Source organism: Canis aureus, chromosome 5, assembly GCF_053574225.1.
Source record: "Canis aureus isolate CA01 chromosome 5, VMU_Caureus_v.1.0, whole genome shotgun sequence".
In the NCBI taxonomy this organism is placed as follows: domain Eukaryota; kingdom Metazoa; phylum Chordata; class Mammalia; order Carnivora; family Canidae; genus Canis; species Canis aureus.
The window spans coordinates 37,391,749-37,410,087 of NC_135615.1; the positions used below are offsets into that span (position 1 = coordinate 37,391,749).

The 18,339-nt window shown below is 48.2% G+C and overlaps 2 long non-coding RNA genes across 6 annotated transcripts in view; one reads left to right on the plus strand and one right to left on the minus strand.

The window, feature by feature from the left end:
• Positions 1-14,045: 14,045 nt before the first annotated feature.
• Positions 14,046-16,084, minus strand: LOC144314014 (uncharacterized). Its single transcript, XR_013379658.1, has 2 exons — positions 16,019-16,084; positions 14,046-15,559 (listed from the first exon to the last, which is right to left on the minus strand). It is a non-coding gene; the product is annotated as an uncharacterized LOC144314014 (long non-coding RNA).
• The window catches only part of LOC144314013 (uncharacterized), a 44,816-nt gene continuing 42,524 nt past the window's right edge, over positions 16,048-18,339 (plus strand). For 2 of the 5 annotated variants that reach the window (XR_013379655.1, XR_013379656.1), the window contains exons 1-2: positions 16,080-16,227; positions 16,311-16,450. This is a non-coding gene — a long non-coding RNA (uncharacterized LOC144314013). Of the gene's footprint in view, positions 16,228-16,310; positions 16,680-16,706; positions 16,929-18,339 lie in introns of those variants that run through there. The other 3 variants (XR_013379654.1, XR_013379657.1, XR_013379653.1) reach the window with 3 other exon arrangements.

An 18,339-nucleotide genomic window follows, 5' to 3' on the forward strand; every position in this document is an offset into this window, starting at 1 on the left:
GCCCTCCTAGAGGCCGAGTGAGGGACCGGAACAGGGCTGGAGGCCAAGACAGCCTGAGACAGCGGGACCCGGGGCAGAGACCAGGCTGGAGATGGGACAGGGTAGAGCCCGAGCAGAAAGGAGAGCGCCGTGAGGGGGAGGCTTTGCGTCCCCGCCGCTGTGCCCGCCCCGAGGTGCCGGGACCCAGAAGGCGGTTGGCCCCAGCGCCGGGCGGCGGGCCCTCTCCCACGCCCAGCTCGGCGGCCGGACCCCGGCACCCGGCTAGTGAGAGGACGGAAGCCAGCCTCCAGGAGGCCGGGAGCCTTCGGCGGCGGCCCAGCGACCTGCGGTGGGGAGCACAGGAGCCCCCAGCGCTTCTCCCTCCCCAGGGGCCACACCTAGGTTTCCTCTCGAGGTGAAGGTGGGCAAGGCAACATTCCTCCTCCCAAACCAGGGCTCGGGGCTGCCTTCTCGGGGACAAGCCTGGTGCCCTGCAAGCGCAGTGAGCCAGCAAGCAGTCTTTTCTTCGTCGGAGAAACCCCTTCTTCTCATCCTCCTACTGTAATTTTTTTTTTTTGCGGGGGGGGGAGTTACCTGAGGAGAAACGGCTCCTCTGCTCTTCCCCAATCTTGCCTGGAGCCCCAGCCTTGGAGCTTGTCCCCCAGAGCCCGAGGCACTTCCCCCTCAGACCTGCACTGGCTCAGCTACGTGTGGTGGGAGGGGGGAGGGGGGACACCGCTGTCTGGTTGTGTTTTCCTGTTTGTAGGAGAGGAAGTTGGCTGTGAGTCAGCAAACACAAGCGCAGTCAGTAGCTAGTGGAAGACCCCTGCCTCAGCAGAAGGTGAGGGGTGTGTGGACAAGTGGTCCTCACCTCTCCCAACTGCCCCAGCTTGGAGAGGATCTGCCATCTTCAGCTTCCTGGAGCCCTTCTCTCTGACAAAGAGAGTGATGATAATAATAATAATTAATCATTAATATGGCCATCCTAATGACTACCACTTACAGAGAGCTGACTCTGTCCCAGGCCCTGTGCAAATATTGCTTTGCAAGTTTCCATTAATCCTCAAAACAGCTCTTAAGATAGGGAATTTTAACACCTCCATTTTACAGATTAGGAGACATTTTTCTGAATGGACACCTGCAGGGCCAGGAGGATGATTTTCACAGACCTCCTACTTAATAAAGACTGGAAATGGACCTCAGCTGCTTCTCCCTGAAATCCGTGAGCTCCTAGTTTAAGGCCACCATCCCACAGGGCCGCTCCCAGCCAGTGACCGAGCTCAGCAGAGATCCTAAGGTCGTCCCATTCCTGGGAAATAAGGGGACTCCTTTGACAGCTGACCTTGACTTGAGATTCCCCCCTCCCCCTCCCACCCCCTACCCTTGATGAACTTTCATTCTACTGCATAGTGGTCTAGGATGCTTCCTCCCGACCTTCCTTCCTTCACTCTCTCCTTCATCCCTCTCTGGCTCCCTTCCTCTCCCACATTTCCCAGTCACCCAGCAAGAGAAGGAAATCCAGTGAATTACTATAGGGCACAGGGAGTTTGGAGGGGTGGGGTTAGTTACTGGGGTGGGGTTGGGAGGGCCAGATACAGTTCTGGACACTTTTTGTGTCAAATTCCCCTTTGACAATCTGGTAAAACTATGTACTCAGTCTCAGAATAATGTTTTAAAATGCCTAAGATGAAATATGTAGGATTACAAAGGAAACCAATTATATAGTAATACAGTTGTAAAACTATTTTAATGTGATACAGTAATATATGGGCTTCTTTATTAATGCTTTAGATAAGATCTAGCAGTAGGTTGATACCTTACATAATTTTGAAGCAGGGAGGAGCATAAATGATATTTCAGAACATCTGCAATACTGTAATACCATACAAAAATATATGATTTTTATTGGTGAGAAACCCATAGTTATAGTTAATAGGAGTGGTCTGTGGCTACTGTCATAATTGAAGGAAATGCTAAATTCCAGCTACAGATTAGTGAAATAATAGAATATTTTTTCCCATCCAAGTTTAGAGAACCCACATTGAGGACACCTGAGTGAGAGGCTCAGGGTAGAGATGCAGAAAGGGAGACCCAGCTCTCTCCCAAGACTCCGTGTTCCTTGTCTGGCTCAGCAATTTGGTGGTGGGTGAAGATTCTGGTCCCTGGGTTGTACCTTCCTTCTCTCTTTTTTCTCCTGGCTCTCTCTAACATGCACCTCCCATATCTATTTTGCTGTTTCCCTTATTTCTGTCTCTTTGTCTTTCTGTCTTCCTTTGAATACATTTCTATCTTTCTTCACTATGAATCTCCTTGTGGTTTTTCTCTGTGGGTCTATCTCCCTGCCTCATCTCTCTTTGTACCTCTGTCTATGTCCATGCCTCTCTCTTTTTTTCCATAATCCATCACTGAGGGGACAGGGAAGATTCAAAGGATTCCTATAGCCTGAGCCCAGTGACGCCAATTCTAGGGTCCTTGAGAGCTAGAAGAGGGAGTATCTCTGAGCCTGCAGTTCTGGATTGGCAGGCATGGGTCTTCCTTCCCCTCTCCCTCTTTAGTTCTCAACCTTCTTTTTTCTTTTTTTTTTTAATATTTTATTTATTTATTCATGAGAGACGCAGAGGCAGAGACATAGGCAGAGGGAGAAGCAGGCTCCTGCAGGGAGCCCAATGTAGGACTCAATCCCAGGATGCCAGGATCACGCCCTGAGCTGAAGGCAGATGCTCAACCACTCAGCCACCCAGGCATCCCAATTCTCAACTTTTTTAAGGGCAGAAACAGGTCAATACAGAGATGAGTGAGAATGAAGGCAGTGAATGGAAACATTCCAGACTCTGTGACCCTGAACATTGTATCTTTCTCCAAACCCTCAGGAATCCTGGTGAAGAGGCTAGGCTGTCTTCTGCCCTCCTCCATACCTGAGCAGAGAAGGGGAGAATACTGACCAGGTCTGGTGTGGAGGCACAGGGACTCAGAGGTTAAGCCTGCGGCAGATGTCTGCCCTGGCCCCTGGCGGGTGGGCAGAAGGGAGCGAACCCTCATTGGGCTCAAGAAAAGGGAGCACAGAGTTCTGGATTGATCTTTCCTATGAGTACATAAGAGTAGGGTAAAACAACCAAATCAACTGGTCCCCTGGGACAGTATATACCTCCCAAAAAGATTTAGAGAGAGGAGGTTTGTTGGTCTGAGTAAAATGGGGACAGAGAGTAGTCATGGAATGTCCTAATAGAGCTGAAGGCACCCTAGGAAAACAGAGTAGCAGGAATGGTAGTGTGGGAGGTGAACCAGTTCATAGCTGTGAGACCGAGACTGTGTGGGTGGCTAGTATCCCTTGGAGGGGTTGCTTCTCTGAGTGGGTGTCAAGGGTCCCTGCTCTTTAGCCAGATCTCCTTCATCCTCATTGTCCAAGGGGTTTACCTACAGCAAGATCAGCAATGCCAGGCTGAGCCAGGGAACTCGCTTTACTCCAAGAACTGCCATGCCTGGGAACCTGGGCTGACCCACCATTCCGTTTTGGCGTATTGTCTGTGATTCCTTCAGGGCCTGATGGGCTCAGGGTGATAGGAAAGGACCGTCTCCAAACCATAACCCTGGACTCCAACAGTTCGCCCTGGCAAGAGAGACCCATTATTGACCATCACCATCTGATCTGCTGCTCTGGTCTAATCCAAATGACATTTGCAGGGCTCCTGTGACCCAGTGTATGCATGGACCCACAGTAAAAAATAAGGTATAGTCCAAGGACACCTGGGTGGCACAGCTGGTTGAGCATCTGCCTTCAACTCGGGTCATGATCCCAGGGTTCTGGGGTCAAGCCGCATATCAGGCTCCCTGCTCAATGGGAGCCTGTTTCTCCTTCTCCCGTTGCTTGCTGCTCTCCTTGCTTGTGTTGTCTGTCTCTCTCTGTCAAATAAGTAAATAAAATCTTAAAAAGAAAGGGGGGAGGGCAGCCCCGGTGGCTTAGTGGTTTAGCGCCGCCTTCAGCCCAGGGTGTGATCCTGGAGACCTGGGATCGAGTCCCGTGTCAGGCTCCATGCATGGAGCCTGCTTCTCCCTCTGCCTGTCTCTCTCTCTCTCTCTCTCTCTCTCTCTCTCATTCGCTGTGTCTCTAATAAATAAATAAAATCTTTAAAAAAGAAAAAAAGAAAGGGGGGATCCCGGGTGGCTCAGTGGTTTAACACCTGCCTTCGGCCCAGAGTGTGATCCTGGAGTCCTGGGATTGAGTCCCAAATCAGGCTCCCTGCATGGAGCCTACTTCTCCCTCTGCCTATGTCTCTGCCTCTCCCTCTCTCTGTGTGTCTCTCATGAATAAATAATGAAATAAAATCTGAAAGAAAGAAAGAAAGAAAGAAAGAAAGAAAGAAAGAAAGAAAGAAAGAAAGAAAGAAAGAAGAAAGAAAGAAAGAAAGAAAGAAAGAAAGAAAGAAAGAAAGAAAGAAAGAAAGAAAGAAAGGTACAGTCCAGAAACCAAAAAGAGTGAACCAGTTCTCCAGTGTTTCATCTCTCAAAAGCTGTTATAACCTACAGTAACCCTTTGGTGTTAGTCACAAACCTCAGTTGTCTGGAACTTTTCCCTCAGTTATACCCCATTTCCCCAGAGTCCTCCCCTTGACCAGCACAGTCTTTCTCTCACTCATACTCTTTATTGTGCCGTTTGATTCAGCCTCTCTGGCATTTTACAGGGAAAGAGGAGTAAGAATAAATGTGACTGACACTAGGGACAAAAGGGGTACATGTACCAGTGGGCAGAAGGGCAGAACCAAGCAGTGGGGATTGTGGAAAGGAATGTTCCAATACCCGTTTCCATGTCTCTCATTGCTCTTCCACCTCTCCACCCAAATCCTAGAACATCACAGCCACCGTCAGTTAGGGGACCATAGTAAGAGTGGTCTCCAAAGTCCAATTCTGATCCACCTCTACTTGTTGTGTGACCTGAGCAAGTTACTTAATCCCTCTGTACCTTTGTTCCCTTTTCTGCAAAATGGAGATGATAGAATAGTGCCCACTTCACAGGGTTGTTGTAAAGATTAATCTGTGGAAATATATGGGTGTGTGGAAAGGGCTTGATGCACTCACTCTAAGTGCTCAATAAATGTTTCCCATTCCTTATTTCTATTTTTGCTAGTCACTTCCACGGTGACTCTGCATAACCAGCATACCTATTACTCCCTCATTCTGGTACATGCCAGGATCTTGTTTTAATCAACCATCCCATGGCATCCTGTTGCCATATTAGACCACTTTGCAATCATTGTATTTCTACCATCTCCCAAGGTCCCCAGTTGTCATCTTGTCGGTTTTGTTACTTTTGTTACTCCTCATCCAGTATCCTGGCACTGCACTCCTGATCACCTCCATTGGCTCCAAAGGCCTCCAGGGCTCATTCCTTCCCCTGCTCTCCTTCTGGGTGCTAGAGGGCACATACATCACCCACATTGGGTCTTAATGAGATGGGCTGGTTGAAGAGGGAATGGACTCCGAGGAGCATGTTTCTTGCAGGAAGAACATTTCCACTCAAAGATTTCACTTATTTCTCATATTTTTTTTATTGGAGTTCAATTTGCCAACATATAGCATAACAACTAGTGCTCATCCCACCAAGAGCCCCCCTCAGTGCCCGTCACCCAGTCACCCCAATCCCCCGCTCACCTCCCTTTCCACTACCCCTTGTTCGCTTCCCAGTTAGGTGTCTCTCATGTTTTGTCACCCTCACTGATATTTTCACTCATTTTCTCTCCTTTCCCCTTTATTCCCTTTCACTATTTTTTATATTCCCCAAATGAATGAGACCATATAATGTTTGTCCTTCTCCGACTGACTAAGTTCACTCAGCATAATACCCTCCAGTTCCATCCACGTGGAAGCAAATGGTGGGTATTTGTCATTTCTAATGGCTGAGTAATATTCCATTGTATACATAGACCACATCTTCTTTATCCATTCATCTTTCGATGGACACCGAGGCTCCTTCCACAGTTTGGCTATTGTGGACATTGCTGCTAGAAACATCGGGGTGCAGGTGTTCCGGTGTTTCACTGCATCTGTATCTTTGGGGTAAATCCCCAACAGTGCAATTGCTGGGTCATAGGGTAGCTCTATTTTTAACTCTTTGAGGAACCTCCACACAGTTTTCCAGAGTGGGTGCACCAGTTCACATTCCCACCAACAGTGCAAGAGGGTTCCCCTTTCTCCGTATCCTCTCCAACATTTGTTGTTTCCTGTCTTGTTAATTTTCCCCATTCTCACTGGTGTGAGGTGGTATCTCATTGTGGTTTTGATTTGTATTTCCCTGATGGCAAGTGATGCAGAGCATTTTCTCATGTGCATGTTGGCCATGTCTATGTCTTCCTCTGTGAGATTTCTGTTCATGTCTTTTGCCCATTTCATGATTGGGTTGTTTGTTTCTTTGCTGTTGAGTTTAATAAGTTCTTTATAGATCTTGGAAACTAGCCCTTTATCTGATATGTCATTTGCAAATATCTTCTCCCATTCTGTAGGTTGTCTTTTAGTTTTGTTGGCTGTTTCTTTTGCTGTGCAGAAGCTTTTTATCTTGAATAAGTCCCAATAATTCATTTTTGCTTTTGTTTCCCTTGCCTTCATGGATGTATCTTGCAAGAAGTTGCTGTGGCCAAGTTTAAAAAGGGTGTTGCCTGTGTTCTCCTCTAGGATTCTGATGGATTTTTGTCTCACATTTAGATCATTCATCCATTTTGAGTTTATCTTTGTGTACGGTATAAGAGAGTGGTCCAGTTTCATTCTGGACAGCATGTGGCTGTCCAATTTTCCCAGCACCATTTATTGAAGAGACTGTCTTTTTTCCAGTGGATAGTCTTTCCTGCTTTGTCGAATGTTAGTTGACCATAGAGTTGAGGGTCCACTTCTGGATTCTCTATTCCATTCCATTGATCTATGTGTCTGTTTTTGTGCCAGTACCACACTGTCTTGATGACCACAGCTTTGTAGTACAACCTGAAATCTGGCATTGTGATGCCCCCGGCTCTGGTTTTCTTTTTTAATATTCCCCTGGCTATTCGGGGTCTTTTCTGATTCCACACAAATCTTTAGATGATTTGTTCCAACTCTCTGAAGAAAGTCCATGGTATTTTGATAGGGCTTGCATTAAATGTGTAAATTGCCCTGGGTAGCATTGACATTTTCACAATGTTAATTCTTCCAATCCATAAGCATGGAATGTTTTTCCATCTCTTTGTGTCTTCCTCATTTCTTTCAAAAGTGTTCTGTAGTTTTTAGGGTATAGATCCTTTACCTCTTTGGTTAGGTTTATTCCTAGGTATCTTATGCTTTTGGGTGCAATTGTAAATGGGATTGACTCCTTAATTTCTCTTTCTTCAGTCTCATTGTTAGTGTATAGAAATGCCACTGATTTCTGGGCATTGATTTTGTATCCTGCCACACTGCCAAGTTGCTGTATGAGTTCTCACAATCTTGGGGTGGTGTCTTTTGGGTTTTCTATGTACAATATCATGTCATCTGCAAAGAGGGAGAGTTTGACTTCTTCTTTGCCAATTTGAATGCCTTTTATTTCTTTTTGTTGCCTGATTGCTGAGGCTAGGACTTCTAGTACTATGTTGAATAGCAGTGGTGAGAGTGGACATCCCTGTCATGTTCCTGATCTTAGGGGAAAGGCTCCCAGTGTTTCCCCATTGAGAATGATATTTGCTGTGGGTTTTTCATAGATGGCTTTTAAGATGCTGAGGAATGTTCCCTCTATCCCTACACTCTGAAGAGTTTTGATCAGGAATGGATACTGTATTTTGTCATATTTTTATTGAGCATGTCTTCTGGACCAACCACTGCTCAAGGGTTGAGAGATATAATAATAAGCAGAAATAGACTATGGAGAGGTTGGTCTACTAGGGAGTGAGACATTTACCAAAGAACCCCCAAATAAATGTGTAGAGGAATTACAAACCAAGATGAGGGGGATTCCTGGGTGGCTCAGCAGTTTTAGTGCCTGCCTTCAGCCCAGGGCGTGATCCTGGGGTCCCAGGATCGAGTCCCACATCAGGCTCCCTGCATGGAGCCTGCTTCTCCCTCTGCCTGTGTCTCTGCCTCTCCCTCTCTCTCTGTGTGTGTCTCTTATGAATAAATAAATAAAATCTTAAAAAAAAAAAAAAAAAACAAGATGAATGTTCTAAAGGGAAGCAGTAAAAAAATCTGTAACAGAGGAAGCTGACCTAGCTGGGGTGGGGGGTGAGGGATGGGGATGTATGTGCTTAATTAAGCTGAGATCAGAAAGGTGGGTAGGAGTCAATTGAGTGTGGGAGGAGAGAGTCCTAGGCCAAGGAACCAGAAGTGCAAAGGTCCTGAGGTGAGAACAAACCTAGTAATAGGGTTGGGATTTGGTCTCCATTCCAAGAAGAGTTTAAGCATGGGGTAATAGGTGCAGACTTGGATTTTAGAAGATGGCTGCATGCAGAATGGTTAAGATCAGCACAGCTCTCCCCACCTCCATTTTTTTTGTTTTTATTCATGAGAGACAGAGAGAGAGAGATGCACAGAGACACAGGCAGAGGGAGAGGGAGAAGCAGGCTCCACGCAGGACTCGATCCGGGGTCCCCAGGATCAGGCCCTGGGCTGAAAGCGGCGCTAAACCGCTGAGCCACCCGGGCTGCGCCCTACCTCCAGTTTTTATGGCCTGAGGACTGCACCATCTCCACCCGCCGCCCCCCCCCCCCCCCCCCCCCGCAGCTTCCCTCCTCGAAGCCCCTCCTCACTCCCCTTCTCACATTTCTGTGAGGATTAGGTCATCGTGGGGGAGGGGAGGGAGTTCTAGACCTCTGAGCCTCCTTTATCCTAAAGGGCTAGGGCAGCCCTGAGAGGGGGTGGAAGGGGAGGGACAAACACAGTACCCCGCCCTTCCCCCCATCTGGAGCCCCAACTGGAGCCCTATCTCCTTCCATCCCAGACTGTTGTGGAACAGCTAGCTGTATGTCCAAGAAGATATTTTTATACAATTTTACATTTTATGAAGGGCATCTAGTCTTGCCACTACGACTGACTCCCCTTGGGGCCCTGGGCAGCTTACCCCCTCTTTAGGTCTCAGTTTCCCTGTGCAAGGTCAATGGACAGGGACCTAATGTTCAGCAGGGTGATTATAGTTAACAATACAGTATTGTATACTTGGAATTTGCTAGGATAGTGGATCTTAAATGTTCTGACTACACACACACACACAATGGTAATTGTGAGGTGATTGACTTCATTATGGTAATCATTTCATAATATATATGTAAATCAAGTCATTAGGTTGTATATTTTAAAGTCATACAATTTATTTATCAATTATACCTTAATAAAGTGGTAAAAAATTTGCAATGGGCAGCACTGTCTAATAGAACTTTCTTACTAAAAAAAAAAACTTTCTTACTGATGAATATGTTCTGCATCTGTGCTGTCCAACGTGGTAGCCACTAGTTACATATGGTCATTAAGACAGTGAAATGTGGCTGGTGAGTCAGAAGAGCTGGATTACATTTTAATTTAATTTTATTTTATTTTATTTTACTTTATTGTTTTTAATTTGTGCTTAAAGAACCACATGCAACTAGTGGCTACCATACTGGACAGCACAGGCAGATCTTAAACTTTTATGAAAATCTGATGACAGTTAAGGACTCCTCCTTAGAAAAATATCCATATACTCTATCATAGATGGGCCTCTCCAGTCCCATGTATATATCCCAGGCAAGCATAGCTGACTGCCTGGAGTTCAGATCCCTCAGCTGCTCTGGCCTTCTCTCTGCCTTGAAAATGCAGGAAAAGAGGGTCGTTGCCTGGAGGTAGAATGACTGGGATGACCCCAGGAACTAACAGACCACAGTTTTAAGCCAAGATTTCTGCCCCCAGCCTAGTGCATTTCCCATACATCTAAAGAAAGGCAAGGTGGTGAAGGGCAGGGTGCAGGGGTGACAGGAGAGAAGTTCAGTCTTTTCTCTCTGTCTTGACCTGAACTTCTTCCTGCCCTGCTTCCTGGCAAGCCACCCAAATGCCACTGGGCCAGTTCCTCTTGGGGCACACAACTCCATTGGAATGCAAGGCTGTGCTCTGGAGATGAGATTGTGCCATGGGCCCGCAGTGTTTATGAATTGAAGGGTTTGGAGTAGTCAGACAGTGGGAGGCCTAGGCCAAGATGGTGGATCCCTTGGCTCTAGTCTAGCCCTTCCTGGCCTACTGGCAGTGGAAAAGGGAGCTATCACTGTGTGCTGCTCTGGACCTTCTAGCTGGTGCTGCCTCCTCCTGCCCCCAGCACTACCTACTCACTCCTGATGTTTTTACTGTTTTTCCAGGTCATCTGAGAGTCAGACACTGCTCCCACCCACCAATATGGAGGTCTGGAGGTGCTCAGAGAAACTCATTCCCAGCCTTGCATGGATGAGTGTGTCCTCTCACTGTGGGGAGGGAATATTGTCTTCCCTGTCCTGCTGGATCCAGCCACTCCTCCCCAGGACACTTCCTACATAGACTCATGTATAGGGGATGACCTTCATTGGGACTTAACTTTCTATCCTCTGCTCCCTTTCCCTCCTTGCTGTTTTTGCCTGCCCTCTCCTCCTTTGTCTCTTAGATGTCCATTCCTGTGCCCCCATCCGCAAAAAAGTAGTTGGTCACTTCCTGCCCCCATAGGGTCTTTATTCCTTTGGTTTCAACAGCAATGCTGGAGTGGTGAGACTCAGGCTCTGAGACTGACCCCGGTGTGGACCACACAGGGTGAGAAACCCCTTGTCCTAAGCCCTCTAGAAGCAGAGCTTGTGGCCAGGATTCAGGTAAAAGCCCACGGGGCTGAGGGTGAGGAAGAAGGAAATTTGCACAAGGAAGACACAGGGCAAGGTGGTTCAATGCCTTACCATGTTGACTTGCTTCCTGGGGGCCAAAGAGAAACCCTGCAGATTGCTCGGCCAATGTGTGCACTCAGCATGTGGTCAGACTCCTCTAGAAGGCTGTAAAGAGGAAGCTTACCTTGGAGTAGCCCATAGCTTCCAACCACAGCCTATTCCCATGGCCCAGGGCTCACCCCAAGCTTCTGGGTTCTGTCAACCAACCTTGGTGGCACCCAGAAACCAGATCCCACATCACACAGTGTGGCCTTTCATCTATACCTGAAAGTGGGGGGCAGCGTCCAAGAAAGCAAGGAGGTAGTTAAGGCACTTGAGAGAAAAGGTTTGTGTCTCAATACTGTCCAACCATTGAGCCACCGAGATCCACTCACACCTTTGCATTATATCTGACTTCCCCACTACATATGGGGCCTCCATTTTTGTCCATGAGAACAAAGTTGTCATCATTTTTTTCCCCAGAAAGAGAGGTACAATCCACTGTAAACAAGGCCCCTTCACAATAATGCTAGATGTGAATCAAGGAGGATAAAGACAAAGGGTTAATGAATCAAGCCACAGTCCCCACTGCTGTAGCTGGTCCTGACTCCATGCTTGATATTGTCTCCCACCTCCTCTTACCTTCCGTTAAACCTCTATAGATCTACCTAATGAGATTATATAGGCTTTCATCCCTGAGAGCTCTGAGCCCTTGGTTGCCTTTCCTTTGGAGATCGTCATTGTTGAGGTTGTCCATTGTCAATTACAACTGGGTAGGAGATTCTAAGAGATACCCAGTGAATCTCCTAGCTGGGTTCAGACATACCCTTCCCTGCCCTTTTTGCATCTACATGCATTCTATCTACAGCTCTTATTCCTCATGATAATCAAAATCAATGACCTTGACCAGTACAGTAATGAATGTCATTTTTTTCCTATCAGTCCCCTGGCATGAGGAGCAGAAGGGGGCCAGGTGGAAGTCACAGCTTTCAGTTTAGTGCAAAACATTACTATGTTCCCTGCTACAGTTCTCCCTTTCTGGGAACTAGGACCTCTAATTGACAGAGCCTACTGTTTTGAGAACAAGAAGCAAAAATTGTACAGATCTGAGAGTGAGATGGGCCGCTTCCACTTCCACGCTGATTCTGGGACTTGTAATTTCTAGGTATAGGGGACACAGTGCTCTTCAAAACAAATACCACGTTCAGGGCCCAAACCCACATGTGTTATGTTCCTGCCGGCAACTTCTGAGCATCTGACAGGCTGCTCCACTGTTCTTCCAGGCCCACTGCTTCTGGGTGATGAGGTACAACTACGTAAGATCAGTGAATCTGTTGAATTGAGTACCATCTCATTATTACCTCGTATCCCATGCACAAATTAATTCAAAATGAATCGAAATCTAAATATAAGAGCTGAAAGTATATAAGTCTTAGGTGACCTCATTATTGTACCTTCTTTGTGGAAGCATGGTGGACAAGGAAGACAAGCTCAAACCCAAGCATACCCTGGTTCTAGTAAGGACAGATCATCACTGTCCCCTCCAGTGTGGAAGGAAGGGATTCAGTGCAATCCATCTGCTACCAGGGGCTTGGCTGGTCTTCTGAGGAAGAGAACCACACCAGCTGCTCATCGTGGGTCTCGCTGCAGGCAGATTGAGCCCTCAGAGTAGTAAGACTAGCTCAGTCTTGGTGGGAGGTGTCCATGCTGTTGGGCCCATATATTGTCCCCATTCCTGGTACCATGACCTTTTGATAGCATCAAAAGCTATTGTGCAGGCATTTGGTGTGGACAGGAAGAGATTCACTCACCTCATGAATCATTCTGTCTGCTTTATTGAGAGCCTCTGGCAGCAGATGCTTTAGAGGGTGTTTGAGACCTAGAAGTTTGCACACTTGGTACCCGCTTTCAGAAGTCTGTCCATCTACCTTTCCCTAGCCCTCATTGTCAGTGATCTTGGTTTTGTTCCTACCAGGCTCCTGACCAATGAATGAGCCAAGCCATTCACTACTCCCCAGGAGTCAGGGAATATCCAATCTCAGACTGCTGCTTCTTCTGGATGAAGCTGATTACCAAATGTACTGCTCAGAGTTTTGCTCCTTGGGTGGAACTTCCCTTCACCATGTCCTTCAGGGTTGCCCCTCAGAGGGCCATAATGTGGCACCAGTCCACCCCAGACTCTCACCAACATACCACACTAGTTATCTGTGAGCCTCTTCCTTGTCATCTGAGAAGCCATGAGAGATTTATGATCCCATGTTCCCCTCCATTCCTATCTGCCCCTGACTTTCTCTCTCTGTTCCTGAATCACTGGGAAGTGGTCCCTCACCCCTCTGGCCTCTGATCTCGCTTCACATCCTTGCCAGACCAGGCCAGATGGGAGTTGGGGTGCTCCTTTCTCCTGGGTCTTGGAGATAGGGTGCTGCCTTTCCCAAGCCCTTAACATCATCACAGCAGTAACCATATGATAACAACATCGCCCATAACTCCTGCTGATGAGGTGCTCCTCGTGTGCCAGGCAATGTGCTGATAAGCAGGGCCAGTGCTAGAACGAAAAGAATCAGGAGCTTAGGACACAAATTTTAAGAAGCTTCCAGTGTCATATAAGTCCCAAGTTCCTTACATTTGGGGTTCCAGGCACTTGCATTGCTCAGTCCTGACCCTACTGATAAACTCTTAACATCTATCTTCTTTCATTCTCACAAGTAAATACTATTACCCCCATTTTACAGATGAGATTACTGATTTAAAGGTTCATCTGGGGGATCCCTGGGTGGCTCAGTGGTTTGGCGCCTGCCTTTGGCCCAGGGCACGATCCTGGAGTCCCGGGATCGAGTCCCATGTCGGGCTCCCGGCATGGAGCCTGCCTCTCCCTCCTCCTGTGTCTCTGCCTCTCTCTCTCTATGTCTATCATAAATAAATAAATAAATCTTTAAAAAAAATGAAGGTTCATCTGCCAAAGTCACACTGCTAGCAATCGGCACAGCCATGTTTTCTGCCTTTAGGGCCTGAGCTCTTAACCTCTCAGCTCTATCAGCCAATTTTAGGCTGGCCTGAGCCTTGTGGGAAGCTCCCTGAGGGTGATCCTCCAGAAAGTCGAGGTTCCACTCAGATGTGGGCTGCAGGACCAGATTGCACTGATGCAGGCTGGCTGGGTCCAAGGACCTAGGTCCCACAGGATCAACCAGAAAGGTCCTTGGCTTCATGTAGGAGAGAAATCAAATGTGAGCCAAAGAAAGTGAAAACAGTTTACTGAATCATGTGAGTGACAGAGGATAGCAGAGGGAATGTCCAGGAGACTCAGAAAGGAGAGAAGAATGAGTCTTGTTGCTTGGAGCTAGGGGTTTATTCTGGCAAAGGGTCCGGGGTACTGTTTCCTCAGGAGTCCGTGGTACAATCCAATCAAAGGCCAGTATCAGGTGAATGAACAATAGGCATTATCTCATAAATTACCGAAGGTAGGGGTCAGCTAAGGTTTGTTTGAACGTAATGTACTGGAACATGTTTGGGATCTGGCTTTTCTTAGATGTTATCAGGTATTTGGGGCCTAGGACAAAACTCAGAGAATGATTAATTTTCTTGCTTCCGCCTTGAAGTGTGAGCATAGCTTCTTTGGCTTATTCAGAGGCAAAATACGAAACATGAGTAAATTGGGTCGAGCAGAAAAACAGCAGAGACGGAGGCCTTCTGAAACGGAGCTTCCTACTTCAGCACCATGCCCTTTCTCGGCATTAGCAAAGTCGAAACAGGTTTTGTGCAGGCACCGGAAGGAAGGGGCTGCACCAGAGCGGGCAGGAGGAAGGTGTGCTTTCTGGAGCATGTCCACTAGATGGCGCTCCAACACCGAGCCAATGAGCTCGGGCAGCCAAGTGGGAGGCCCCCCAGCGGAGAGACGCAGAGCGAGGCCTTCTCTCTTCTGGCCAGCCTCCCCAGGACCCGGCGGCTGGGGTCCCGACCGAGGTCTGAGCCTCGGCCTTCCTCCTGAGCGCTGCCCACCAACCCAGGTCCCAAACCTCGCTCTGCTCCCGGCTCTCTGAATCTCCCACCCCCTTTCCTGCTGCCCTCAAGGGATAGACTCTGGGCGAGAAGGAGACTCAGGGCACCTGGGAGAGAATCTTCCTGCTTTCTCCTGCAAATTGAGCAGTGCCCAGCACCTCCCAGTGCCTCCACAGCACTGCCTCTTCCCTCCGTTCCCTTCCTGAATTCCCCAGGCCCTCCCTGTCACTCCCACCCTCTCAGCTTCTGCCAGTCTTCTGAGGCAGGGACCATTAAGGCCGTTTCCACAGATTTGGTGATGCAAATGAATGCAAATATATGCAAATAGCCATGTAAAGGAGGCTTGCCACTGTGGTTCTAAGTGGCTGTCACAGCTTCTCTGACACCTGTTCTGAGAGACAACTGCCCTGCCCCCCTCCTGCTCAGGCATCTATCTGCTATTTACCCCCCTTTCTCTTCCAAAGCTGACTTCTGGCCCCCTTTCCTTCAGAGCGCTGGGTGGTTTTGGGTTACAAAGGACCCTTGGGGTCTTATCTCCACACTCTAGAGAGGGCAAGGAGGGAACCCCATCTTAATGCGCACAGACTTTGGCATCTGAAAATTACATCATTTTCTGGCTGTGTGGCCTTGGAAGAACAGCTTAACTTCTCTAAGCCTCAGTTTCATCACCGGTAGAATGGCAATAATGATAGTATTCACCCCAGGCTTTTGTAAAGATTCCACACAATGGAAGGCGCCTTAGCACAGTGTCTCTAAACAAAAGAAGTGCATTAGCTATTAACATCGTTATTGTCATTGACACCACTGGTCATCACATTCTCAGGGCTCAGGCTTGGAGACTGGTATGCAGGGGGACACAGCTCAGGCATGTGTACATGTGGCCCCCTCCTTGTGCATGCACGCGCATACACGCGTGCACAGCTGACAGCCTCACGCACTGGCGGGGCACATGCTCCGGTACACACACATTCAGAAACACACACAGGAGGAGGCTGTGGGAGGTGGAATCTGAGTCATCGAGACCAGAACTGTGGGTGGTGCCTTTGTCCTGATTTCCGGGGCTCCATGCTCCATTTCAAACAAGAAAATCTATGGGGGATGGCACAGCCAAGCCTCCAACCAAAGCTCATTGTGTGGGCCTTCTTGGATCAGCCCCCTCCCCAGCTGGTCCCCACCCAGCTCTGTGTCATCTAGGCTCTCCTTCCTCTGACCTTGCTCTCAATGCCACTGACTCCCCACAGGAAGGGCAGGGTAGGCACTCTGGGTCCTTGACATCATACTGCAAGGCCTCGATGACATCATAAAGCAGGTGCCGCCCACTCCCTGGAGCATGCCTGGGGAGCTTGATGAGTATGGCGGGGAAGAAGATCTGGGGGAGTTAACATGTGGTGGTAGTTGAGAGCCCTTAATTGGGAAGCAGGTAGGTTCAAGTTCAAGTAAGTCCTGGTTTTATGTGACCTTTGGTAGTTTTCTTAACCTCTGTATCTCAATTTTTTCACTCAGGGAATGAAGTCAGTCATACCCAACTCAGAAGGGCTTTATGTCTTTTCCATGAGATGATGCACATAAGTAGATACTTTCTTCAGTGCCGCATGGACTGAATGTACATACATGGCCATTATTTTGGATGATGCTTATCAAAAGTAAGGGCACATGGTCTGGGCAACCCACCCCTAGCAGCTGGAGCTGCCCCTCTTCCCACATTACCCAGGCCTGGAGAGGAGGAGAGCCACAGTGCTACCTGCTACATGGGGTCTTAGAGGGCCACCTCCTAGGTTGGGCATGGGTGGGGATATCATGCTTGTGTCTCTGGAGACAGGTTTGGCCAGCTTTTCTTCTCTTGGATGGGGAAATATACTTGTCATGATGGGACAGTCTTGAAAATTCTTTCTTTGAAAGGAAACTGCCATTTACTGTGCTCCTGTAACGTGCCAGGTACCATGCTGGGTGCTGTTCCACGTGAGCTCCTTTCACCTTTCCAGCAGTCCTGAGAAGAAAATGAGTGACTTGCCCAAGGACACAGTGGGTAAACAGAGGAACCAGGATGCAGACCTACTCCCATTCCATGCTCTCTGCCTTACCGCATCTTTCAGAGGTTTTAACTGATTCATGGACATAGCATCCAAGAGTATCAATTCCCTGAATGTGCAGGGGGAAGGTTCTCTATTTCTTGGGTCAGTCTCTTGAGAGCCTTGTAGGTGATGGCAGAGCTGGTGTGAGCTAGTTAATATACTGGAAGTGTCCCCAGGTGTCATACACTTGGCTCCCAGCCAGTGGTTATATGATATCAGGGAAGGGACACAGGTGCACGGGACACAGGTGCATGGAGGTAGGGGGTGGGGTGGGGGCATCCTAGACACCTGCTGGAGGCTCAGTCCTATGCCAGTGGGTAGGTGGGTGAGGAGGGGGAAGCAGCAGATGGACAGGGGCAGGATTGGGGAGGGATGCTGAGTCGGCTCTGAAGCCCAAGGTGACTTGAGAATCTGCCAAGAAGAGGCAAGTGTGAAGGAGAAGAAAGGAAGGGAGGGGAGGGGAGCTGTAGTGGAGGAGAAACTGAGGCAACCCAGAGGGAAAGGATAGTGGGGTCAGGACGTTTGCCAAAAATGGTTAGGTATACAGGCTCTATTGTAAGATGATTCCAGTGGCAAGAATGGTCCATTAGTTTCCTCAGCTGCAAACCAGGGTACAAATAGTCTGTACCCCGAGAACCTCCAGTTCTCTACCACTAGAACCTAAACTTCATTTTGGCCTAACTGCCAAGGAACAAGCCACAAGGACGTTAATCACTATTGGGCCCAGGAAGGGCCAGCTTCAGAAGGCTCCAGGGGCAGCTTCCCACTCACGTCTGACCATATCATTTCTCCAAGCAATAGTCACCTTTTCCTCTGGCCCCAGATCAAAAGGCCTGCATAGTGGGGGCTCCAAGAGTATTCATTGAAAAGACGAAGCAAATAATACATGTCACTTGGCTGGTACATTGGTCAATAACTACACCTTAGGTGATTTAATGTCAGCAAATATTTCTGTTCTCAGCAAATAAGATCCCATCCCTACCCTCATGGTCCGATAGATCAGAGGGTAAAGAGTTTAAGGTGGTGATGAGTGTTACCGGGGTACCTTCAGGGGTGTTCCCAAACCAAGGGGTGTTCCCAAACCAAGGCCCAGAGGAAAAGGTGGCCAACATTTGGAGGAAAAAAAATTGCATGTGGTTAGGCTGGGTTGGGGAGCCGGCCCCTGGAGCCTTCTGAAGCAGGCCCTTCCCGGCCCCAACAGTGATTAAGATCCTTGTGGCTGGTAACTCGGCAGCCAGGCCGGAAGAAAAAGCCCGTAATTAACAAGCTGGCACTCACACAACCACATGTCGGCACGCCCAAGTGCTGGGATAGCTGTCTGTCAGTTGTAGAAGCTGGTGGAATTTTTTAGACAGCTGGGCTCAAGCAGGGAAATGAATATAAGTTACATTTCTATGCATCGTTGTTCATGGTGGTAAAAAAAATTAATCAGTGACATAGCTGTGACACATACTCATTTA